Below are 25799 nucleotides of genomic sequence, written 5' to 3'. Positions count from 1 at the left end.
GGGTATGAAAGAAGGAAGGCATGAGACTCATTCTCGTAAAGAAGTCTGTGTGGGGTGGGGGAGCGAGAGGGAGCGGGCAAGGTTCTCACGGGTAGAAGGGAGAGTCCTCACGCGTGAAACCTCGTGATGTTTGCTGAGGCTGCTCCCTGAGCCGAACCTCTGGCCCATCCAGCCTGAACCGAGGTGGGTGGATGGAGAGGGAGATGCATCGGGCCCCCAGGCAGGGGCCACGTGTGCACCGCGGAGCTGACCCCGAGAACCTGCGAGGGGTCTGAAGACGGGCCCTAGCATGTTGGGGTTGTGAGGAGGGACAGTGTGAGGGCCACAGCGCTTCACAGTCCAGGGGCTCTTACAGTGAGAGGTCTGGGGACGTGCCTCGGGGGACAGCACTGAGAATGGAAAGAAGTGATGGGTGCAGAAAGCGTTTGTCACTTAAAACTCCGAAGGTGCTGATACTGTCAGGACATGGAGGAATGGAGGAAGAGTCTGTACTCCCTCCACGAGTGTGGCTCCCTCGGCTGGCTTCATGGCGCCAGGGGCCTCTGACTGCCCCTGGTTTGATGGGATGGGCGTCAGGCGCCTCTGGCATCTATGCTGAAAGGAGACGGGCACCGAATTACTTACTTCTTTCCACCCACCCGGTGGTTCAATGGTCTGAGGAGCAGTGTCCCCTCACTGGTCCTGGCTGCACCAGTACTGGTAGTCTTGTCCCTATAGGCAGGCCAGTGAGTGACCTCTAAATGTGGTTCCACATGTACAGGTGATGAGAGGGACGCCTGCCTACAGGGTGCCCTGAGGACCCCTCTGGAGACGCCTGTGAAGGGTGGGAGGCGCTGTGCCCCTGGTGGTTGGCATCGCTCCTCAGAGAGCTCCCCACCCCTTTTCTCTGCGCAGCCCCTTCCCCAGCGTGGGGGATTGGTGGGGCTTTGTCCCCAGGGCACCCCCTCCCCAGGAAGGCCAACAGAGCAGACACTCCAAACCAGCAGAGACGGCTCAGCATTTGGGAGTGTGTGTGTGTGTGTGTGTGTTGTGTGGGAACATTGAGTCAACATTATTCTAACACCTTCAAGTTCACTGAATATTTACAGCGTCTAGTAGGTGGCAGACGGAGGCTCAGCAGCTCCGGGAGGGCTCCTCCCCCCACCCCCAACCCCCCCACCCCCTGCCAGCAGACTCCTTCCCTGCAGCTCCAGGAAAGCCACAGTGAGATTTTCTCTCCTCCTGGCAGTTTTTTTTTTAATGGTTGAACCATTGAAGCCGATTTAAACGTTTTCTATTAAAAAGTAAATACAAGAAATAAGGAGGCCACAGTGGACTCCTCAGGAAAGACACCGTTTGCAGTCCTGTATAAATGAAAGTCAGAAGGAGGCTGAGAAAAGGATAACTGCCACCCCAACAAAACGAAACAAAAAGTTTCCTATAAGCCGCCTGGGCTACGAGTTCTCAGACAAAGAAGTGGGGGAGAGTTCCTGAAAGGTCCCGGGCCCCGCACTGGCTCCATCGGCAACTGTGCAACTCCTGCTGACTCCAGCTGGCCTTTGGTCCTTCCAGAAGAGTCAGAAGGTTTCACACGGATTTTTTTTTTAATGTTGGAAAAACCACTCAGAAGGAAAAAAAATGAGAAAAGTTCTTTTTCCCTTTCCTTTTAATATTTTCAGTAGCACAATGCATTTAAAGTTAAGGCCTAGATTCCTCCGTGTACTATGGCCTCAGGCCACGGTTTAGATGGAAAATTTAAGTAAGATTAATGCAGTTTATTATCCGACAGGATATCCCTACAAGCCACACTATTTGGCTGAATTTTAGATTCCTGATCTAATATTTCAGATGAGATTTCCAGATGGGTGTCTTATTCCTGTATTAGTTTAGTCAGGGTGATATAGAGTTTGTAAAACAGGAGAGGTTAAACTACTTTTAACACTTGATTAATCATGGAAATTACTTTGTTACTGTTTGAATTCACTGACTTTTGTTTATTAAGTAACTCCCTAAAACCCAAAGCCAACACAAACTACAGGCACGGTTCCAGCTTTGCTAATTTATTTGATGACTTCTTCAAAGGGAAATTTTTTAAAAAGCGGTAAATTTATGCTTCCACGGAAAGGGCTGCCGCATGCTTGCTCCTGGCCCTGAGAGCACGGAATGGCTAGGTTTACAAGACTGAGATATGCACGTGTGTGCAGGCATACACACACACACACACACACACACACGTGTACATGCACACCCAAACCCATATTCTAATTTCCTGGACCATTTCTGGGCAGATCAATCTTCAAAACAAATTGGATGACGAATAATCAGAGCTTTTGCTACTTCCATCAAGAAGCAGACGGGTAACACAGGAACCGTCCGAGGTGACTAACCACACATATATTCTGCCATCTTACAAACCGCCGGCAGGCTGCCCAGTGAGGGAGGTGGGTCCCAGCACGCCCAGGGAGGCTGCCCTGAACGGAGGGGTGCGCCCTGGAGAAAGTGCCCCAGACCATGAGACACCCCCCTCGCAGCCCACTCAGCCCTCAGCAGGGAGCGAGGAGGGAGGGCAGGCTGAGGAAGGAGACACAGCCCCACACCAGCACTACTCTCTGGGATATGAAAATTTCCTGAAGTCTGGGTTTGGTAAATTGATTACAATCTCCTTTCAGAGGCCTATCAGGAGCAAACCCGTGGGCTGCAGACATAAATTTGAATTCCAGAGTCTCCGACTAACCCAACTCATAAATGGATTCCTCAAAGCGGGCTGAGCCAGAAGACCCGGCTTTGGAAAACCACTTGGCAGGGGTCATTAGCTTCAAAATGAGATGAACTGCTCTATTTAGCCCTCATTCAAAACTTTACAGGGATGCCAGATTTCCATAAACACAGGTTTCCTTGAATTTCCAGGGCTTTGATTAACTGGTGGATGAGGGTGTCTCGCAAACACAGCTTTGTGTGCAGCATTCAGCTTGCACGGAGCCGGGGGCTGGGAAATGGCACAAAGCTCCCTCTTCTCCCTAAGAGGTGGGCCTTCCCTTGTTTTCCGGAGAGCTCGTTTTGTTCCGAAGCCCGGAGAATTAAAAATTAGTCTCTGGGTTAAAAATGGGGCCATCTATCATAGTCTTGTCATGGACGTCACCGTCCGTTAAGCTCCAAATGACTGACTGGCAGCGCGCTGCTTTATGGTGCGTCTTGACTGCCCCAGAGGAGCGCGGGGATTAAAAATACACACTTTTGTCTCTGCTGAGAAAGTCATAAAGCTGTGGCGTCTCCCAAATAAAGAGGTTGCTTGCAAAGAGAGATTTTCTTGTTTTAATGGGTTTTCATTTTTTCCTCTTACAGAGGGGTTTTCTGCATTGAGACTGGCACATTGGGCAGGGAACCTCAAATCGATGCAATATAGGTCCCCAGAGCTAAACATTTGAGTGGTGGCTTTTCTTTTCTTTTCTTTCTTTTTTTTTTTTTGGTTTCCACATTCAAGTCAATAAAAACAAAATAAATTTGCAGGCTACATAGCCAATTTTCTGTATTCTGAAAAGCTATTTTCTTCCAAGGGAAGTAGCTTGGAGCCCAGGACTGACTTGGGTTATAACATGGATCTGCTGCCTCCGTGGGCTTTGTTCTGTACTTCCGTCAACGCCTGTCATTTGTCTACAGGATTTAAACATCCGAGGTTATGCAAGAAAAAAGTATTAGTTCAGCTAGTTAGGCTGCTTCAGACAGGTCGAATCTCTAGCTTTTCCGGAAGGACTAACAGGTATCCTGAGGTAGGGTTTCTTAAGGAGACGTTTAAGCTTAAGTGACAGCAAGCTGAAAACACATAGTTATGAGCGACTTGGGCTTCCGTTTTAACCTGTTTCTGGTAGCAGAAAGTCCCAGGCTTGTGTAAAGAGTTGAGTCGTGCAGGTGGTTCTCCCCAAGTTCCAGTTCTAGTTGTAGGAGGGAGTGCTCCGGAAGTCGTCCTCAGAGCACGCTCAGATCACGGTTTGGTTCTAGGCCGCAGGAGAGCAGGGCCAGCCCTGAGGTCACCACGGTGTGGGCCTAGCACAGCCAGCGACGGCACAGCAGCCCGTGTAGTCGTGTCGTTGGAGCACGAGAGTTTCAAGACTTCCCTCTGAGATGTGCCATGATGACTCCACCCACTCGGAGCCTGATGAAGGCTTTGCCCACAGTATCAGGCAGCTAGAGCTAGCCCTGTGGGTCAGGTGCTGTTTGTAGATTGTATTCTGTCTCCTGCCTCTCATCCCCGTCTTCCTCCTTCTCCTAAACATCATCATCATCATAGTCACTTCCAGCCCTTAGTGACTAACGTAGAGGTTAACCAAGACAAACATAGTTCAGCCAGTTTAGCTGGTTTCTTCTCTTTTTTCTCATTCTCCCTCCCGCCCCGCTCTTGTCCTTCTCTTTCAAGAGCCCAAACCAAGTCGATGAGTTCCCAGAAACGGTCCCTACAGAATGCAACACAAACACCTATGTGAAGGGGCTCGGCTCCAGTGGGGCAAGCAGATGGAGAGCTAATCGGCACGTCCTCCCGGGTCTGGTACCTGCTGGGGCTTCTGGGACTAGCCCTTGGAGCCTCCACAGTGCAGAGATCCTGAGAAACTCCGCCCCCTCACCTGACAGAAGGAGATGCCGTGGAACTGAGTGTCTTGAGTAAGGGCAGAAAAAAGTATGGGAGCCCTGGGTGCAAAGGGGGTGAGGAGTGAACATAATAAAAAGACAACAGAACCCACTCAGTGATTAGTCTGAATTTCCATTCCATACTGTGGGCAAGATTCCTTTGAAGAAGTCACACGAGGCTGTGCCAACAGGGATCTCGTGTGTGTGTTGTTAGGGCAGAGCGGGGAGTTGCCACATGCATGTGCTTAGTGTGACTTGGTAGTTTTTCCATGGATCTAGGATGCCTCTCCCGTCCCATCCTCTTCTCTTCCCTAGGGGTGCCTGGTCGGTCGGCTGCTGCCTGCCAGCCACCCCAGGATGGCACTCTGCTGCCAGCGCTGCTCCCAGTAATTTCTGTGAAGCAGTTTCCATCCTGCACTACAGGCAAACCACACTCATTCTGTGCCTTCACTCATCCATCGGCAATTCGTTCACTGTTCTTATTGCAGGGTTTCTATCTTCGAGGCACTGTGCTAAGCAGCAGGAACACAATGGCGTTTCAGCTCTGTAGAGCGGACTAACTTAACCAAGTCTTTCTAGAGACATGTCAATGGCGAGCGAGGCCAATCCCATGCAGGGGGAGCACAGGCCATCGGACAGCACCCCGCGTTGAGCTGCTGGCAGGATCCGGGGTGTGAGCAGCGAGCCTGGATGCTGAGCAGGAATTTACTGGAGGACGAGGGGCGCGGAGGGGGCTCTGGTTGGAGAGGGAGGCAGTGCGCACGCCGTGCGTGCCTCCTCCGCCCCGCCAACCCCGCAGGGCGGTCTCCACAGGGGCTGTGGCGGAGGTGGAGGGCTCGTCCCTTCCCTCGCCTCCCAGCCGAAATTTGTCACCTGGATCTCGCAGCCGGTTCTGCCACCTGTGCCCCAAGTTTTATAGGGCCTCGCACGTGACAGGGCTCCTTCTTGTCTGGCCCTAACCCCTCCCTAGGCTTCATTCTAACAAAAGAAAAGAAAAGAAAGAACAAGGCTCAGGGTGGCCTCCTTAAGAAGTCACGCTTTCCTCCACTGCAGAACCTGCCAGGTTCCATCTTCTTTGTCTTAATTTTTTGACCCTTAGACTTGACCTGTTTTATTTCATCGCAGCTTTAGTTCCTCTAAAACTCTGACTTCCCACCTTAGACCACCCCTGGTGCCGTCTTGAGTAGGACTCGGGTCCATGGCCCCCGACCCCTTTACCCCTGTAGAGTGGGTTTCCTGAAACTAGCAGGCACCCTACCCGGCTCATCTCCAGTGAGGCCCTGGGCACCCATCGCTCTGCACGGCGACCCTCCAGTCGTGATTGTATGAACAGCAGCTGTTCTGCTGAATATTTTTTAATGAGGTCTTCTGTTGTTCTGGTTTTAAAAATAGCATATGCTAGCTTTAGAATGCAGAAGTAAGAAACAGCAATATTAAATACAGAAGTAAGAAATGGTAATATTCAAAAATCACCCATACATACAGAAATGATCGGTATTAATATTTTTTGTGTATTTTCCTCTAGTATATGAATTTATATTATAGAAAATTTAAGACTTCTTTATATGGACCCAGATATCAGTAATTTTTGGGATGTAAGATTTACAAATCTTATCTTTCAGTCTGTAGCTGGCCTTATATTTTCTTAACAGTGTCTTTGAAGAACAATAGTTTTTAATTTTTAGTAGGCCCAACGTGTTATATATGTTATAAATTATAAATATACTGCAAATTATAAATATTCATTATAGATAATGTTTTATGCCTACTTTTATTTTTTAAAGATTTTATTTATTTATTTTTGAGAGGGAAGGGAGGGAGAAGAGAGAGGAGAGAGAGAGAGAGAAACATCAATGTGTGGTTGCTGGGGGTCATGGCCTGCAACTCAGGCATGTACCCTGACTGGGAATCGAACCTGCGACACTTTGGTTCGCAGCCTGGGCTCAATCCACTGAGCTACACCAGCCAGGGCTATGATGTTTTTATGCCTATTTTTAAAAATTTTGCCAAATCTGAGGTAATTAAGATTTTCTCCTTGTTTTCTTCTGGAAGTTTTATGGTTTGGTCTTTTACATCTATGATCTATTTTGAGCTAATTTTTGTGACAGTGTTGTAGTAGACCATTTATATATATTCTTAATCTTGGTTTTATGTATTTGTCTGTCAATTCAAATATCATGCTGTCTTGATTACTATCGATTTATAGTGGCTCTTAAAATAAGATAGCGTAAGTATTCTAACTTGGTTCTTTCTGTTTTAAAACGTTTTACTTATTTTAGATCCTTTGAATTGCAGTGTGAAGTTTAGAATCGGCTGGTCAGTTTGCACACACTAGCCTGCTGGTATCTTGGTGGATTATTTTCTATCCAGTCATCAATTTAAAAAGAACTTACCCCTTAAAATGATTTTCCTTTTTGCTAGTATTCGCCAGTGAATAGTCTCATATTATCTTGTAGGATCCGTCGTGATGCCCCTGTCTGATTTCCGATACAGGGAGCTGACGTGTTCTTCCTTTTCTCTAGATGTTTATCAGATTTGCTTACCTTCTCAAAGTACCAGCTTTTGATTTAATTAGTTTTCTGTATTATTTTTCTATTTTCCACTTCATTGATTTCTGCTCTATTATGATTACTATTATTATTATTATTAGTTTGTATTTACTGTTCTTTTTGTTGTCCCTTAAGGTGGACATTTAGATCATCGATTTGAGACTTTCTTCTTTTCTAATAGAGCCATTTAAAGCTGTACATTTTCCTTTACGTATGATTTTAGGTGGACCCACACATTTTGATATGTTTTCTTTTCATTTTTATTCCATTTTAAATATTTCCCCAATTTCTGTTGATTTCCACAGTTGACCTGTGGGTTATTGAAAATTGCATTTTTAGCTTCTAAATATTGGGAGATTTTGCCAAGATTTTTCTGCTACTCACATTTAATTTAATTCCAGTATGGTCAGAGAACGTACTTTGTATGATTTGAATATTTTTAAATTTATTGAGACTTGTCTTATGGCTTGAAATAGTGTTGACTTTGAAAAATGTTCTGGTACACTAGAGAGAAAGTATATTTTGGCATTGTTAGGCAGAATGTTCTATGAATGTCAATAAGGTAACGTTGTTTTTCTTCTATACTCTTAATATTTGTGTGCGTGTGTATACTTGTTCTATAATTTATTGAGAGGGGTGTTGAAAGACCTGATTATATTTGTGAGTTTATCTATTTCTCCTTTCACCTATATTTTGAATCTCTATTATTAACTGTGTAAGTATTTAGGATTTGATAATACACTCCTGATAAATTAACTGCTTTCTTATTATGAAATCACCCTCTTTTTCTCTTGTAATATCCTTTACTGGAAATCAACTTTGATACTGATATAGCCACTTCCATTCTCTTTGATTAATACTACAGTGCTGCATCTGTTTCTATCCTTTTCCTTTTATTCTGTGTCTTCATGTTAAAGTCTTGTTTCTTGTAGTGGGCAGGCGATTTGTCTTCATTTGTTTTGTATTTGTTTTTCAGTCTGGTAACTTCTGCCTTTATGTGATTGCTATTTATGTCCTATTTCCCCCACCTCCTTCTCTACCCTTTTTCCTCTTTTCTGCCGTGTTTTGGATTAGTTGCATATTTTTTTATTCCATTTTACCTTTTGTATGGGCCTATTTGTTACAGATCATTTTAAATACCTACTTTCAGTGACTGTGTTATGGTTTATCATAGATAACGTTGTACCTTCAGGTAATATCAAACTGTTTTGCATGGAGTGTAAGAACTTCAGAAGAACATACTTTCATGTCTCCCTTTCCTGCCTTAGTATTATCTCTATTATTAGAGATTAATTATATCTCTAGTATTATATCTCTAATTATATCTCTTATTATTATATCTCTAGTATTATTGCCATGCATCTTACTTCTGCATGTGCTTGTAAGCCCAACAATACATTTTAAAATGATTTGTGCTTCAAAGAGCCAATTGTTAACACGAGAGTGAAGAAATAAAGACAAATGATTTCTACTTAAACATATATTCTGCATTTCTGGCACTCTGGTTCTGCTAGGACCCTCAACTGTGTTGCTTATGGAGCTTCCAGCTCTGGGAGTAACTGCCAGATTGAGAAGACCGTTTACCTGTATGAAGTGGAAGCAGCCAGAAATGGTGGCTTCCCCGTGCCCCCCTGGAGCCGGGGTTTCCCAGCCCTGGTGCACCGCTATCCAGGGCGAGCAGGATTAGGGGCGGGTGCCAAGCTATTGGGTAAAAGGGGGACTGCCACAGTCGACTCCAAGCTGGCCTCACACAACACCACGCTGTGCCTCACATGGCAGCATTTCTGTCTTCTGTGAAACAACCCTAGATTCTCAAACACTTGAAAATATGTCTTCCGGGAGCCATTTCATGAACCACCCCAAAGAAGGGGGCAGGCTCCACTGGCCAGGCCCCGGAGACCGCAAAGCAAGCTGGTTCTGCAGTGAGTCACCAGGCTCCGGGCTCGCTGACCCCTCCGAGGAGGTGGGGCAGTCCGTGCCAAGGGCCCTCTGAGCACCTAATCACTAACAGCGCTGCAAAGAGTGTCGCCCAGTTCCTGGCCAAGCCCCGGGCTCTTTGGCATTGGAGCGGGAGATCAGCGGGGGACAGGCGGGTGGCAGTCTGGAGTGGCTTTCACTGGGAACTGGCCGAGCATATAATTATACCATGAGTCAAGCTCTCTCCAGGGATGTAAGATGACCAGAGGAAAATGAAATAACATTGGATCCCACATGAATAGAGGCACTGGTGGGGAAAGCTGACTCCTGAGAAAGAACACTCAGACTCAGAAGTTTCCCAGCACTTCAGTGCCTCATGACTTGTCCTGGTGCCCCTCCTCTTACAAATAAAGGGATGGTAGGGGCACAGTTTATGCCTCTTTGCCTTAACCTGGGAGGGGCGAGTGACCAGACAACAAGCCACAACAAGGGATAGATAACCCCTGACAACAGTGGAAGCCATTTAGCTGGAGAACTTGTATCATTTTGGCTCTAACAGGGTGCTGTTTATTCAGGAAGACTCAAAACTGACAAAGGAGGTGAGGGGGGCAGTTAAAACAAATTTTCTCCTGCTAAACCACTTTGAGAGGTATGTTTTTATGGATCCAAGAATAGCAGCCTGTTTGTCTCCCTGGTGCTGGTTCTCCCTCTTGTTTCTTTTTTGGTCAACGTCCAAAGAGTTAGCCTCTTTGCACAGTGGCGACATAGTAGCTGCAGCCAATTAAGTGTGAATGGCACTCCCTCCCCTCTAAAGCCTCCTTCGCAGATGATATAATTAGCCAGGGGACTTTTGATCGGTTTGCCCTCCTAACACACACACACACACACACACACCACCAGTTAGGGGGCAGCCCTGGCCTGGGCTCTGTGGGTTAGAGAGATCAAGATAAGAGTGATACTCTTTTAAGAGGACTTCCAAAAAGGGTGATTTTGAGACATAACCTGCAGAAACAAGGAAATGCTCTGAGTGGGGAAGAAGAAATAGATTCTGAAACTGACCTACCTTCAGCCATTAGTGGGATTTCTGAAGGTACCAAGCCGTGGGGTGGCGTTGGTGGTAGAATTTGGAAGGTAACTGAACGTGCCTCAAGGAGAGGGTGCCGTGCAGGGTGAGGCATCGGTCAAGGTTAGCGTTCCGTGTCTGTTTAGTGTTTCACGTTCAATGTGAATATTCAAGTCATTGGCTTTGGGGAGAAGTGTTGACGCAGAAGGAGAAGTATCTGAAGCCGACCATGAGTGGTGATTTCATCCTTACCGCTGAGCTGTGGCCGTCCTTCCAGGGAACAGCTTGTCCCTCTGATGGGACGTGGGTGCTAAGACCCACAGGAGCACAACTACATGCCCTCATCCTCAGAAGTAAAGATGGAGGCAGCTTGGCGTGAGCAGTGCCCCTGTGTTCGTATCCTGTGATGATACTAAATCAGCCAGTCAACAGTTATTGGCTGCCTGGTAATACTTATGTCGTTATTATGCGAGCATTGTAGGGGTCCGAAAAGAAGGGCCTTGTAAGAAAAAGCTTGTGATCACCATTGGGATCGATGGCCAGTGTCCTATTTCCAAATGGAAGACTCGGTTCCCTTCCACTGCCTGTCCCATCCACGATGTGAAAATCTCAACGACGTTGTGAGTGTGGAGAACGTGTAGCAACTGATCTACGTGGGTTGTCCAATGGGGCTCCCTCTTTCACGGACCATCATGGTTTTGTCGTAATTCAAACTATCAGAGAGTTCGTTTTTTTTAATCTAGCAGCAATTTCTTAGTTTTCAAAGACACGTTACCCTATTTTTGCTAAGATGAAGTTTCCTCTTACAGTTCCCATTTCTGCAGTTTGAAATTGGTATGCATAGTTCACCTGGAAGTTGTTTTCATCCCCCCCTGTGCAGTTATGAAACTGGTAAAATTGGCTTAATATTGAATAAGTGAGATGAAGGCAGATAGGTCTCTAAGGAAAAGGCTCTTAAGATGTGTTAGGGCTGAACTGCATGCCGCCTCCCCCACCCGCCCCTAATGCATGTATTGAACCCAACCCTAATCCCTGTTACCTCGGAAAGTGACTGTGTTTGGAGATACGCTCTTTAAAGAGGTGAAGTGAGGTCCGGGAGGAGACGGAGGGTGAGTGAAGGAGAAGTTTAGAACTTCTTTGTCTAAACTGTCAAAGAATGGCCGTTCCCCAGGCGTCAGATCTCTCTACAAGGGAAACATCAGCGCCTTCTCTAACTCCATAAAATGGCAGCGGGGTGTGGTACCCGAATGACCGTCCTTAGTCTTGTCATTGTGCTTTTTCATAATAAAAAAAAAAAACCAGCCCTCACTCACTTCCAGAACGTTGTTCTGACTGGTCAGATTTCTCCTTCCATTTTCAACTCACTGTGGCTGTTTGTACATGAAGCCAACACAGCAGGTCAGTTCTGTAAGGTCTCTTGGGAAAACCGATCGGGTACAATGAGATACATTGGTGACACCCACGTACCATTGTAGACACCGTCCCAAAAGGAATCATTTTTTTTTCTTATTCTCCTTTTTTTGGTGGAGTTAAAGGCTTTTATTCCCCCCTGGAATATTATCTTTTAAATATTGTCAAAGCATTATTTATAGGATCTCTGCAAAATAGCTTTGGATGTTCTTGGTAGGGGAAATGTGGTAGGGAATCAAATTAGATTGGGTCACAAGGGAAAGTGTCTGTAAGAAATATGAATGGGGCCCAGGGGAAATGAAAATTGAAGGGAAACCAGACTCGAGCTGCAAATTCTTTCTATTGCCAAGTTGGACTTGGATTATGTCATCATATGTAATTTCAAGGAATGGGCAAACCAATTTGGGGAAAAGTAAAAGTGATCTGACTCGTTTTCTGAAACATGGGTTGAATGAGAGGGAGAGAGAGAGAGAGAGAGAGAGAGGGAGGGAGTTTTCTTGGATGCAAAATAATTAGTCCTGATGTCTTTCTCCCCCTGTTATTCATTCTCGGAAGCCTCATTAATTTTCATTCTAAATGAGATGCAAAATGCTGGAATTACATAAAGTGATCATTTCCAGGCATATAACTTCCTCACACCTTCATATTTAATGTGATCATATTGCATTCAACTAAAGGTGAAATTCTCCTTATTAATAGCTGCAAGATACATACCATATGTCTATGTTTTTTCTTCTCACGTATAGTTAAGTGTATGCCACATTCCTTCTCTATTTCCTAACCAGCCCTGACTGCTCTGTAGATGTATCAGTTTGCTATTGCTGTGTAACAAACCAACTGGAAATTTACTGTCTTAAAACAGCGAGAAGTTATTTAACTCATGATGCTGTAGACCAGCAATTTAGGCTGGGCTGTCTCGATAGTACCACTTACCTAGGCCAGGCTTGGCTGATCTCAGCCCGGGAGGTGGAGGGGGTCATCCATGCTTATGCTGTCACCATCAAAATAGCCTGATTGTTAGCAGAGGGTCTCCGATCCCCTTCAGGGGGTCTCTTAACTGCAGGATGACATGGGTGTGTTCCTGTGGCAGATGGGCTCCCAAAGTAACCGGCAGACATGCTTCAACGTGCAAGTGCTCCTTACCACTCTACTTGCATCTCATCGGCCCGTGTCCCACAGGCCAAGAGAGAAAGGTGTCACGTGGCTCATCCCTGAGCCAGTGTCCGAGGGCACTGCCAAGGGTACGGACAGAGGAAGAGGGAAAACTGGGGCTGTTTCAGCAGTCAGTCCACACAGTAGTTGTTTTTACAGTTTCTTTTTGATAGTGAGTATCAAAGGTCACCTAATTCTTCCTACTTTCATAACTCACTGTACAGATAAATATAGGAGCTCTTGCATCGCCAAGAGGCATATTTGCTGTTACTCAAAGGACATTCCCTTTTCTTCTTAGAGGAAGGAATGACAGCACACTGGCTGTGGGTTGGATGTGTGTGTCTCAGCAAAGCCACCTATTGAAGTCTTAACTCCCAGCGAGGCGGGAGGTGAGAAATCACTAAGATTGGCTAAGGCTGGGGCCCATTTTGCTGTGATCAGTGTCCTTATAAGAGGGGACACCAATGTACTTGTATGTGTTCTGTCCACCCCCCTTCTCTCTCTGCATGCGCTGCGGGAGTCCATATGAGGACATAGCAGAAGACAGCCATGTCTACTCCAGGCAGAGGGCTTTCACAGAAACCAGGTTTGCTGGCTCCTTGGTCTCGAAGGTCTAGCCTTCAGAACTGTGAGACAATCAAAGCAAAAGTCTGTTGCTGACACCGCCCCGGCCACGGGACTTGGCTGTGGCAGCTTGAGCGGACTCAGGCACAGTGATAGGAGAACAAACACCCTCTCCCTAGACTTTGAACTAAGTGGAACCGTTCGAGAGCATTTTACTGTTTTTTTTGTGATACAGTCAGTCAATCAACCAACCAATCAATCAACCAACCAACAAACCAACCAATGACACTGAAGCCACTTGTACTCTGTCCTATAAAAGTGACAGCTATGTCAAAGTTACACAACGGTATTGCTATGTATTACATGTAAAGGTTGTATGTCAATAAAACCTCGATAAAGTTGGGGGGGGTAATAGCTCACGTATATTACACACCTAACCCCTTACCTGCCACTTTACACGTATTAGAACAAGCCTGAAATCATTATTATTCTTACTGTTTTACGGATGAGGAAACTGGGGTTCAGCAAAGGTTAACTATTGTCTGGAATAGCACAGCCAGCACGTGGCAGCGTGGGCGCTGAAATCGTGGCCTGTCTGCCTGTAGCGCCACTCAGAGCTCACCTGCCACTGTGCACATTGTCCACCCCACCCCCAGAACATCCAGCCTGTGCAGGGAGTGACATTGCTACCCCAAGGGCTTTCCCGCTTCTCTTCCCGAACACCTTCTTCTTCTTTCTCCTTCTCGCGGCTGCTTCTTGAGGTGCCCAGGTTCTTAATGTTGTTTACTTTGCCTTCGGCCCTGGGTCTGGTCTCGCTGACCAAGGGTTTAACAGCGCTGCGTGTCTTTGGCTACGTAGGGAGTTACGTATTGTTTTTCCACAGGAGTGAAGTCAATCCTTGTCAACTACTCCTAGCAGAAAATGATGGCGAGGCAGTGCCGGAGGTTGTCATTGAACAGGGCCTTTCAGATAAGATATTTCAGGGGCCGGGCAGTGGGAGGAAGCTGGGGTCAGGGGATCTACAGTAAGCCAAGGAGCATATCTGAGAGTAGCTGGTAGTCATTTGACTGGGGTGTCTAAGGTGTAAAGGTGGGGGGTGTTATTATCAGTCCCCCAAGATGTTTCTTTTTTTAATTTTGTATTTTTAATATATTTTATTGATTATGCTATTACAGTTGTCCCATTTCCCCCCTTCACTCCCCTCCACCCTGCACACCTCCTCCCACCCACATTCCCCCCCTTTAGTTCATGTCCATGTGTCATAAGTTCTTTGGCTTCTACATTTCCCATACTACTCTTGCCCTCCCCCTGTCTATTTTCCACCTACCGTCTATGCTACTTATTCTCTGTACATTTCCCCCCTCTCTCCCCCTCCTAGTCCCCCACAAGACGTCTCCATGAGGTCCTTTGCAGCCTTCGGTGACTCGGAACCGGGGTGAACTCTCTGCTTCCTGGAGCGAAGGGCATATGACAGGAGGAAAGTTTGATGATTAAAACAAACACCAACAACACTTGACGCCATGTGGAGAGGAACCCACAATCATGCAGATCATCAGGGTCTTTGTCTCCCGGGCACAGACTTATTTGAGGAGAGTCTGGACGGAGAGGATGTGGGGAATCTGGAAGGACACATCACTGTTTACTCTTCGGCGGAGCGAGTCCGGAGCAAATTACCGAAGCCACCAGGGCAATTAGAGACCCCGAGGGAGCGCTGGCAGCCTTTCTGGCTTCAGTGTCAAGTGACCGGAAAGGATGAGTCCACTGCGGCGGGTCCAGGAAGTCTCCGATCCCCTGGCCTTCGGGCTCCTCATGTCCGTCTGCCCAAGGACGCTGTCTCCCGGCCTGTCCGAGGCAGGAAGTCAATGTCATTGCCACCCCATCGTCCCGTGAGGCTTGGGACCTGCACTATGTATGCTATCGGGCAGGAACATTCCTGGGATGGAATGCCCACCTGAAAGATAAATGGCAGGAAAAAAAAGAGGTCAACCTGACTTCTGGCGTTGTCCATCCTGAGTTGTCACGGCGACCACCCTGAGAAGGGGTGGTCACTGGGCATCTGGTTCGGGAGCCCGAGGCTAATGAGGTTGGTGGCACTGGGTATGGTCCTGCTAAATTCATTTTCCTTCTCCTGGGGCTCGGGGCGGCCATCTCGTGATGGAGGTGTCCTCGTCCCTTTCGTCTCTGCCTTTCCAGTCTGCGTCGCTGTTATTGCCACTGTCTCGTCTTCTCGCAGTGACCGGAGCTTTCGGCACGGCGTGGAGTAGGAGAGGCGAGAGGAGTCGCCCTGGCCTTGGTCCCGGCCCAGCTATAGAGTCTTTCGTGCTACTCTTTTCTCAAGTCTAGGGGGTCCCTGTTACTATTTTGCTAAGATTTAACAAAAAAAATCATGAATCGGTGTTAAATTTTGTCAAATACCTTTTCTGGGGCAACGGTTATACTCATATAATTTCTCTTCTTTAGCCAGTCCGTAGGACACCTGACCTGTAGTGCAGGGACTTATAAAGTTTAGTTTCCGTTCCTCTCTCCTGCCTCCGTCCCATTCAGCATCAGTTTCAATCGCTTAATTAATATGCTACAATCGCTCAAGGCATTGTCACTCGTGTTATTTTTAACAGTTACCTTTTAAGTCCATTAACAATGAGAAATATTAAATTTTTAAATATTTAATTTTACTTCTCTCTTTTTATTTTCTCCTTTCTAATGCTTTTTCTTTATGTAGATATAAGTTTCTGACTCATAAGTTTCTGACTCATAAGCTTCCATTTTATATCATTTGCTTAACCCTATAGAACGTCTTTGAACATTTCTTTGCAGGGTCCATGGGTGGCTTTGAAGTCCCTCAGTTTTTGTTTGTCTAAGAAAGTTGTTATTTTTGCTCCACTTTGGAATGATCGTTTTACTGAACAGAATTCTAGGTCGGTGGTTTTCTTCCCCAACACTTAAGTAGTGCATGCCATTCCCTTGTTCCTTGCGTGATTTCTGATGAGAAGTCCGCTGTAACTCTCATTGCTGTTCCCTGTAGGTAAGGTGTTCTTTTCTCTGGCTTATTTAAAGACTTTCTCCTTGTCTCTGGAACCCTGCACTTCAGTTTGATACGCATGTGGGTAGATTTTTGAGGTATTTGTTCCTGCTTGTAGTTCTCTGAGCCTCCTGGCTTGGTGGTTTGGTGTCCTCACTAATTTTGGAAAATCCTCAACCATTATTACCTCAAATATTTTTCTACTCTGTTTTTTCTTCTTTGCCTCTGGTATTCCAATTACACATTGCTAGATCTTTTGAACTCATCCCACAATTTTTTGATGTTCTGTTCTTTTTTTTTAATTGTCATTCCTTTTTCCTTTCCATGTCAGTGCGGGAAATTTCTGTTGCCGTATCTTCAACTCACTGATTCTTTTCTCAGCTGTGTTCAGTCTTCTGATGAGCCTACAAAGGCATTCTTTATTTCCATGTCAGTTTTGATCTTTTGGGTAAAAAAATAAAAAACAACCACCAAATAACCTAGTCTAACATCTCAGAAGTAACCTCCTACCTGCCCCACCCATAATCAGGCCCAGAATTGCTAACATCTCCTTTGACTCTTTCTTAGAATTTCCATCTCTGCTATGTTTCCCATTGACTTATTTTTTGAACATTGTCATTTTCCCTATTAGAATCTTTAGCATAATACAATTGCAGTTACTTTGACTCCTCTGTCTGGTAATTCCAAAATCTGTGTCACGCCTGGGTCTGCTCCTCCATACTTGTCTCTTCGGCCCTGCTTGCTCGGCCAGCGCATTGGTTCTTAAAATGCGAAGAGACCGGGTGAATCAAAGGGGTCGGGGGAGGAAATGGAAGAATTAGAGAGGAAAGGCCTGTAAGATTTCTATGTTTTCTGTTTGTTTGTTTTTGTTTTATTCTACCCACAGAGAAGAGAACAAACTAGCTTCTCGAGAAAAAGGAAGCATTTCTCTCCTCTTTTGAGTCTGTTTTGATGATGTTTTGGGGTACCCTTGACAAAAAAGGTCCTGTCTAAACGGTCAAGTCCTTCAGTTGGATATGGATGCCGTCCTTGACCCCCACGGTCAATACAGTACGGTCATCACTGGTGTCAGACTGGGCTTTCCTGGCCCTCCCCCTACCTGCTGTGTGGCATTGGGCAAAGGACTTGAACCCTCTGTGCCTCGATGCTCTCACTGATAAAACGACCCTCCAAAGGGTCTTACGCAGACTAGAGGAATATGTATCTATAGACATAAGACTAGACATGTAGCAAGCACTCCGTAAGTGTGAACCATTACTGCAAGCAGCCTTCTCTTCCCACATCGGCCCCATCTTCACTGGACAAGCTCAGTATCTCTCCCTCTCTCTCTCTCTCTCTCGGACTCATGCTCGGCTTTCCTGAACATGGATATATAGCCGCAGGCCAGGGGCGACGGGTGGTTTCTGGCCAGCTTCATAACCCACTTTAAACTGCTGGCATCTTACTTTAAATCTGACCTCAGACTTTTAAGGGATTTGCTCACTGACTGAGTCCAGCAAATAGCTCCTTGTGCTGGGTGCCTGCAGGGTGTGGTACAAGATGTACCTTTCAGGACTGGCTCCCCCAAGAAGCCCCTTCCACTCCCGACTCACCCCCCCTCCTCTTACATGAAGTTAGAGGCCTTGGCCGTGGCATTTCATGTAATTGTAGCGTTTCGTTTTGAACCGCTGCCCAGAGACCTGTGGGCAGTAGGCATGTTTCAGAAATCTAATAAATGAAGGGAAAAGAAATGCATAGAGTGAAAAGTCAATGGACCAATACTATTCGGAGAAAAACCCCGAAGCGCCTGCCTGCCGAGTAGTTTTAGAACAAGCCAGTAATGTAAACAAGGTGAGTAAAAACACTTTGCTTCGCAAATACACTCGATTTGGGCTTTCCACCTTCCTCCTGGGTCTCGGCTTCGTCAGAGGAGTTTACAAGCCTCTTCTGGTGAATAAGCTGCCTTGACCCAAGGCCAAGGTGGGTCAGCTCTTTGTTCTGTTCGGCTCTCGGGTGACCACGGCTACGTGGAGGCTGTGAACTAATTTAATGTTCTTTACTAGCTCCACTGAGAAAAGTAAAGTGCGTGTCCAGTCTGCGCAAATGGGTGGAGGGGGCTCTCCGTCTGCTTGGAAGCCCCCCTTTCACTCGGTTGACCCTGTCCCTGGATGTGCCTTGGTGGGCGTGGCTTGCGTCCCGCTCCCTCCTTCACGCAATTAATGAAGTGGCTCTCAGAGCAGCTAATCACATGGATACAGTTCCGCCTAATGGGCCACTCAAGGGGTAGAAAATACCCATGCTCGCGTCCTTCATGCATTTTGCTAATTGATTGAAATAAGAATCTATCTATCTATCTATCTATCTATCTTTCTATCTAGTTGTTAAACAGGGAGAATTTCTACTTAGGAGTTGGTTTTGTTGGTGTAACTGTCCTCGAGGAATAACCATCCCTTGTGCTCTTAGGCTACTTTATATTTGACGAAGAATATTCACACATACAGTGGTGCAAAGAGCCCAGAATCGACCGTTATAAACCTGGTTCAAATCCCGCCTTTGCCGGTTGCTACTTCTGTAATGTGAGGCCAGTCGCTTCTCTTTTCTGAGCCTCCGATTTCCTGCACTAAGTGGAGACCGTCATCATGCGGCATCCTTGCAGGAATGTGTGAGGAATGTGTTGCAAAATGTCTGTGAAACTCCTTCGTGAGCAGAAAGTGGTGCACACATATTAGTTGTGATTAATCTCTTCAGCCATCTCATGAGGTCGCTGAGGCCAGTGTTTTTATTTCCATTAGAAAAGGAGAAAGCTGAATGCAGCAAGCACTGGTTGGGCCCTGCCCGCATGCCTTTTTTCCATGTGGAAAGTGGCCTGCAGCTGCTGTTCCTCCTCTTGGTCAGCATCCTGGGCCTCCCCGGGTGAGGCTGTCCTTTGAACTGGGGGCCAGGCAGAAGTGCTGGACAGCTGACAGTTCAGGAGTGACCCCCGATGAAGGAGGGACAGGAGTAGGTGGCTAAACACCCCTGCTTCCTCCCCTCTCTCGGTCAGACATTCTGAGTTGAGTTTTACTTAGCGTTCCAGAAGGTTCTGGGAGTGGGGTGAGTGGGAAGGTGAACCGAGTTCCAGTTGCCCAGAGCAGTGAACAGCTCACTAATGATCCCTGCCCTGTTTGTCCCTGTTTGTCACTCATAGTGCTTCCAGAGGTCGGTCACCCTGCTGCCACCACCCCCTCCAGCAAGCCACCTGCACCAAGGTCATTGTCTCAGGTGTGATTTTGGGACAATCCAAATAAGAGAGAGAGAGACTCTGAGGGAGTCAGAGATTTATGTGTGGTCACCCAGCCCTTGGGGGCCAGAGGGGCTTATAAGTCTTCTCCCTGAAATAAATTCGCACTGTGTTATGGGGTTACAAATGCAGGACCCCTCCCCCCGCAATACCTGACTTAATTTTTATGGACAACATAGTGATTAATGAGAAAAAGAACCTCGACCATTTTCTCCTTTCTCCTTAAATTTATTAAGGATATTTTGAAAGGGGCAAAAGTACAAATATTTGGGTGCATAGACGAATGTTGAATAGCCCATAAAAATGAGTTCTGCGAGGCAGGGCTGGAGAATGTATTAACTTTTTAAAAGAAATCTGAAACCATAAATTTAAAAACAATCATTTACAGTGAGAAGAATAATAAAAGAATGGCATTTCTGCTTTGGGAAGACGGCCTGAAGTTAATCAAAGAAGGGAAGGCAAAGCCATTTGAATTTTTGTTTCTGTTTTTTTTTTCCTTCAAGGAGAACAGTCTTCAAATGATAAAATTTGGCACTCACTTGCTGAAGATGAAATTGACCGTTATATTTGGGGAGGAGCAACTAGGAACTCGTGTAGCAGCTCACAATGCATTCCTGTCTCAGGCCTAGGTGCTGTTCAAGTTCAAGTGCTGCAAACGTAGAAGACATGATACCAGAATCACTTCAATAATTGTCATTTTACTGTGAAGACTTGGGGAAGTGGCCAGCAGTTCTGACACATGAACCTATAAGACAGACACTGTGACCCAATACACCTGCATTTGGTTCCAGGTGAAAACATTCTAAAAGGGATTATTAGGAGGCAGTAATTGAATATTCAGAAAAAGGAACCGGTCATTCAGCAGGGAGGGTTTGCCAAGACAGGTTACTAGGATTCACCTTATTTTCAGCCTGGGAATGCAGTGCCCGGGGTGAATCAGGGGGTGGTGTTGTGTCCTGACTGTTGTTACACGCAGGAGGGGACGTTGACGTGCAGCTTTGTGTTGGCCGGCTGAGATCCGTGCCGTAAACGAAGGCACATTCACTCACCGGCGTCCTCACGCGCTGACTTACACTCGTCAGCCACAGGGGCAGACTCCTCCGTCACAGTAGGCCTGCTCGTCTCGCTGCCCTTGGTCGTGGGAGAGAGAAGTGTGGGTGTCAGGCCCGGGTTCGTATACTGGCTGCGAGACTTTCTAGGTCCATTGTGAAACGAAACGCTTAATTTCTCCAGCTACAGAATGAGGGGGAAAAGTTATTTCGTGGTGTTCTTTTGATGACTGTGTGAAATGAGTTCTGTCAAAGAATTTTTATTGCTTGTAAAGCTTTAAGTTAATGATAGTGATTACTGCATCTCAGCAAAGCAGTGCTCACATTTTCACTTGTTATGAGAAAATCTAAGTCCAGAATGCATCTCTGCTTCCCTGTCTGTGTCAGAATAAAAATGCAAATAAACACCCTGGCTGGTGTAGCTCAGTGGATTGAGTGCGGGCTGCAAACCAAAGTGTCGCAGGTTCGATTCCCAGTCAGGGTACATGCATGGGTTGCAGGCCACGGCCCCCAGCAACTGCACATTGATGTTTCTCTCTCTCTCTCTCTTTTTCCCTCCCTTCCCTCTCTGAGAATAAATAAATAAAATCTTTAAAATATGCAAATAAATAAAAACTCCACCCATTCTTAGGTTCGGTCCAAAGTCGCTTGACCTGGCTGTTTTATGGAAAGGCTGCCTGTACCAGGCAGTGATCGTCCACGGAAAACTTTTGTTGGAGGACAGCCACGCCCATCTGGTGTGGTATTGTCTGCAGTTCCATTGTCAGAGGCGAGTACTTCTGACAGACACCCTGTGGCTTGCAAAGCCAAGAATATGTACTATCTGGCCCTTCATAAAAAAAAGTTTGCCGATTCCTGGCCTACACTATGAAATGTGCGTGTAATGTGACACGGCCATATATGGCCATACTCAGGGAGGATATGTTTAAGCAAAGATAGGGAAATTTGGGAGTTTATAAATGACAGTAATCACAACGGGAGTCCAAATGTTACAGATAGCACACACACTTCATCTAATGAAGTCAAGGGAGGGTTATTAATTTTTGTACGCTTGCAGGCAGGGGGCTTCATGCAAAGAATCACGACTCTGGAGCATGGCCTTGAAAACGTCTTTAAGGGTCAGAATTCAAGGTGTTGGTCTGAAGAACCCTTTGGGGAGAGGGACTCCAAGGAGAAACTGAGTGTGTTTTGGGGGCTGCCTGGCTAAGATTTCCCTTTTTAATTTTAATGGAAGTTCCGGACCAGTGTTCTCCCCAGTCTAATCATTTGTGGGAGCTTTGGAAATTCTCCCTGCAGCTTCCAAAAGCTACACTCCTTGTGCTGTTGAAAAAAAATTGCAATAATACCCTGGTTGGTGTAGCTCAGTGGATTGAGCGCAGGCTGTGAACCAAAGCATCACAGGTTCGATTCCCAGTCAGGGCACATGCCTGGGTTGCAGGCCATGGCCCCCAGCAACCGCACATTGATGTTTCTCTGTCTCTCTCTTTCTCCCTCCCTTCCCTCTCTAAAAATAAGTAAATAAAATCTTTATTAAAATTGCGATAATAGTTGTTTTGTGTTAACAGCTTGGCATACTGAACCTCGTGTAGCCGTTTGGCTTAGTCAGATTTGAGACAGGCAATTGCCTTCACTAGAACAGGAACCAAGGTCATCTTCACCCCAAATTTACACGGAACCCAAACCTTCCTGAAGAAGCTTAAAAAGTATTCAGTGCATTTCCAAGAGCATTACCAAGTGAGCAGAATGCTCTGATTTCTGCTTCATCGGTCAAGGCTGAATGAAGACATTAAGAAATGTATTTCCTTAAATTTTTGAACTGGCTAAAGATGGCGGCGGTCTGGATAATGCTGGGAGCTTAGCCCTTACCACAGTTCTAGTGGTGGGCTCTGCTTGCAAGTGACAGGCAGTAGATTGCTAAATTATGATAACAAAGGCTCTAACTTTGAATTTATCACATATTTGGGGGATGGGTAAGTCTTTGATTTTTTTTGTGTGCAATGTTGTGCTGGTGAAAATAAACTAGGCATAGGGATGTCCACCCACACCACCTCTCTGAGTGGAGAAGGCACCGTCTAGTATTGGGGGAAAAGGGCAGCTTTTGGAGTTTCTAGAAAGTGACATCAGCCTAGGTCTAGAGAAATGGGTGCTAACTTAAGTCTGGATAACATGAAACTAAACCGTAGAATTCGAGAGTCTGAAGCATTTGTAATGCTCTATGCCAACCGTTTCCACTGTGAACCCCATTCTGTAGGTGAAAAGGCTAAGGACACAATGAGGTCCCTTTGCCGTAGTCGTGCCTCTGGTTTCTGGAAGGGCACGGATTGGAACCCGACCCTGACATTGAGTGCCGTTTCCGCTGCAGAGAATTCCTCAGCTAACCGGAGCGGGTGTGCCGGGGAAGGAGTTCAGCGAACGGGGTGCGAGCTGAGAGAGCCGGCTTGCGTTCAGGGAGCAGGGCCAGGGCTCGGGAGGACGGGGCTGAGCACCGGGCTAAGGATGGTCTGGTGCGGACCCGAGAGGGGACCCACCGACTGCTGTGGCAGCACCAGCGCGGACACCTCTATGCCAGTGACCGATTGGGAATAGAATTCGTCACTTCAATTAGCAAATTCTTAACAGGCTAAGGGTGAAAACAAATGCTAATAAACATGTCTGACATCCTAGAACCTGTCAAAACCCTGTCAGGACCGTGGCCAGTGGAGCTCCTGACAGGGAGGGAGGAGGGATGGCTGGGAGAGGTTGTTAAAGGACGTGGGGTTTTAGGGGTTGATTTTTAAATAGTTCGAACATGTATCATGTATTTGGAAGCTGCATGTTTCAAAACAATCTGTATGTTAAAGCTTAAAGCATTGTATGTCAAAATGTGTGGTTGCAGTTAGCAAAAAATTAATAACTTTTAAAATAACATGAAACTCTAAAGATTAAAAGCAAATGAGCTGAGTTTTCAGTTTACGAAGTTGGGAAAGGGGCAGTGAGCAAGCCCGAAGAAACAAGAAAGAAGGAAACGATGAGATAAAAGTAGGAATCAAGAACAGAGGCTCAGGAGTGAAGAGAAACTTTGTTTTGATACTGCGTCTACAAAGTGTTTATGTAGCATAGGTCACAGACTTTTCTCTCACGTTTTTTTCTAGCAGTTCTAGAGCTTAAGCTCTCATGCCTAGGACTATGTATGACCCACGTGAGTTAATTTTCCTGTATGGTGCGAAGGGGGGGCTAAGTTATTTTTCTCACGTGGGAATATTCAGTTATACGAGTGCCAGTTATGGGTATCCTTGCCCCATTGAGTCACCTTGGCACCTTTGTTGAAACTCAGTGGACTAACAATTAAGTTTATTTCTCACCCTGGCTGGCATAGCTCAGTGGATTGAGCGTGGGCTGCGAACCAAAGCATCGCAGGTTTGATTCCCAGTCAGGGCACATGCCTGGGTTGCAGGCCACGGCCCCCAGCAACTGCACATTGATGTTTCTCTCTCTCTTTCTCCCTCCCTTCCCTCTCTAAAAATATATAAAATCTTTTAAAAAAATTAAAAGAAAAAAGTCTATTTCTGTGTCATCTGTTTTTATGACACACTGTCTGGACTACTGTGGCTTTGTTGTCTTCTGAGTTATGACTGATGTAGCGAAAGGCAGGGGTGGCGGGTAAAGGAAGTCAAAAGCAAGGGAACGGAAGGGGTGGCTGGGTGTGGCCTTCTCCCTTTCTCTCCCTGAATGCAAAGGATCTTGTCGCAAAAGGGTAGGTCTTGGATTGGCTCAGGATCACTTCTGGATTCTGAATAAACTGACTTGGCCTTAGGGGGAGGAAAGGAGTAGCTCTGGTGGCAATGAGTGGAGAGGAGAGATGAGGGCGGGGCTTCAGGTGTGGGAGCAGGTCTCTTCCCCATGCTGGAAAGCATCCGAGGACCCCTATCTCCATGGAAACCCCTCAGGGGAGTGATGGAGAGCACCGGCTGTTGATAGATGTAATATTTACCGTTGCATTTCACCATGTAAGACACCGCACCATGCCAGTGAGACCCGAGTATCGAAACTTATCGCTAACATGGTCCACAAAACTGGAAAAAACAGTCTCTCCAGTGGACACAGGCTGTGCCATGTCATTGGTCACCAAGGGGCATGGCTATGAAGGTTTGAACAGGGTGGGGGGAGGGGCCTGTAATTCTGGTCCCAATATTCAGAGTCGGGAAAGGCGATCCTTTGTCTCTTCTTTGCATGTCCTTTATTCTCTTGGTGGTTGCAGAAGGCCACTGGTGAGGGTCGCTGACCCGTACACAGGGTTCCTCCGGACCAGGGCCCCCCTGGCAGGACCTTGTCTTTCCAAGGGCAGTGCTGCTGCGTCTGCCATGAGAAGGCGGGTCTACGTGGCTCTCTTTTTAGGTTTCCCTCAGTTTTCAAATGAGAGTAATTGTTATACCTGCAGTCCCAAAACATTTTTTTTCAGGAATGCTTTTGTGCTTCACACGCCCGTGAACTCTGTGACCACCTACCCTCCTCGGGAAGGTCCGCGCGTAGGTGGTCGAGCAGGCTGCCAGAGTCGGCCCCCAGGACCCTGTGACTTCTGCATCCGAAGTGCCTTGGCTCCCCCTGAGAGCTGAAGTTAAATGTGCAGAGGCACTGGGACTACACTTGAGTGGCTCAGTCCAATTTGTCACCGCCACACACACACACACACACACACACACACACACAGAATTTCTAACCCGGTGGGTGGGGGAGGGGTGTGGTGGTGGTATTTGTTAGGACCCAGGGAACCGATGGAAGGGGAGGGGAGAGCTTGAATCACAACTTACCAAGTTAGAGGGAGGCTCAGTTCCCTGTTTTGAGAACATGAGGTTGTTGTCGCATTGGCTGGCAAAGGCCCATTGTCTGGAATGGTCTCAACAGGCATTTTCTCATAAGGAAGGCCCTTCCTGCAGTACTGCCCCAGGGAAAGCCTTTCTGAGGCTACTCATCAAGTTCAAAGATACAATGACATTCAGTTTCCATCACAATGCAGCCTGTGGTTTCTATGCATGTGTGGGGACACTCTCTTACAGCATCAACTTAAGATTTAAACATTCATGGAGTTTAATAGCTATTTCCTATTGTCGTCTGCTCGGTCCCCCTGTTCCACTCTGGGAAGTTCTCCTCTCCACCTGTACCTGGTTCTCATGGCCAGAAGCAGTTTATTACAGCCACTGCCACCCAGCACCTCCGGACGTAGCCACAGCAGTGGGTAATG

The sequence above is a fragment of the Phyllostomus discolor genome, chromosome 15 (genome assembly GCF_004126475.2).
Source record: "Phyllostomus discolor isolate MPI-MPIP mPhyDis1 chromosome 15, mPhyDis1.pri.v3, whole genome shotgun sequence".
Taxonomy (NCBI): domain Eukaryota; kingdom Metazoa; phylum Chordata; class Mammalia; order Chiroptera; family Phyllostomidae; genus Phyllostomus; species Phyllostomus discolor.
Note: the sequence above shows the minus strand (reverse complement) of the source record.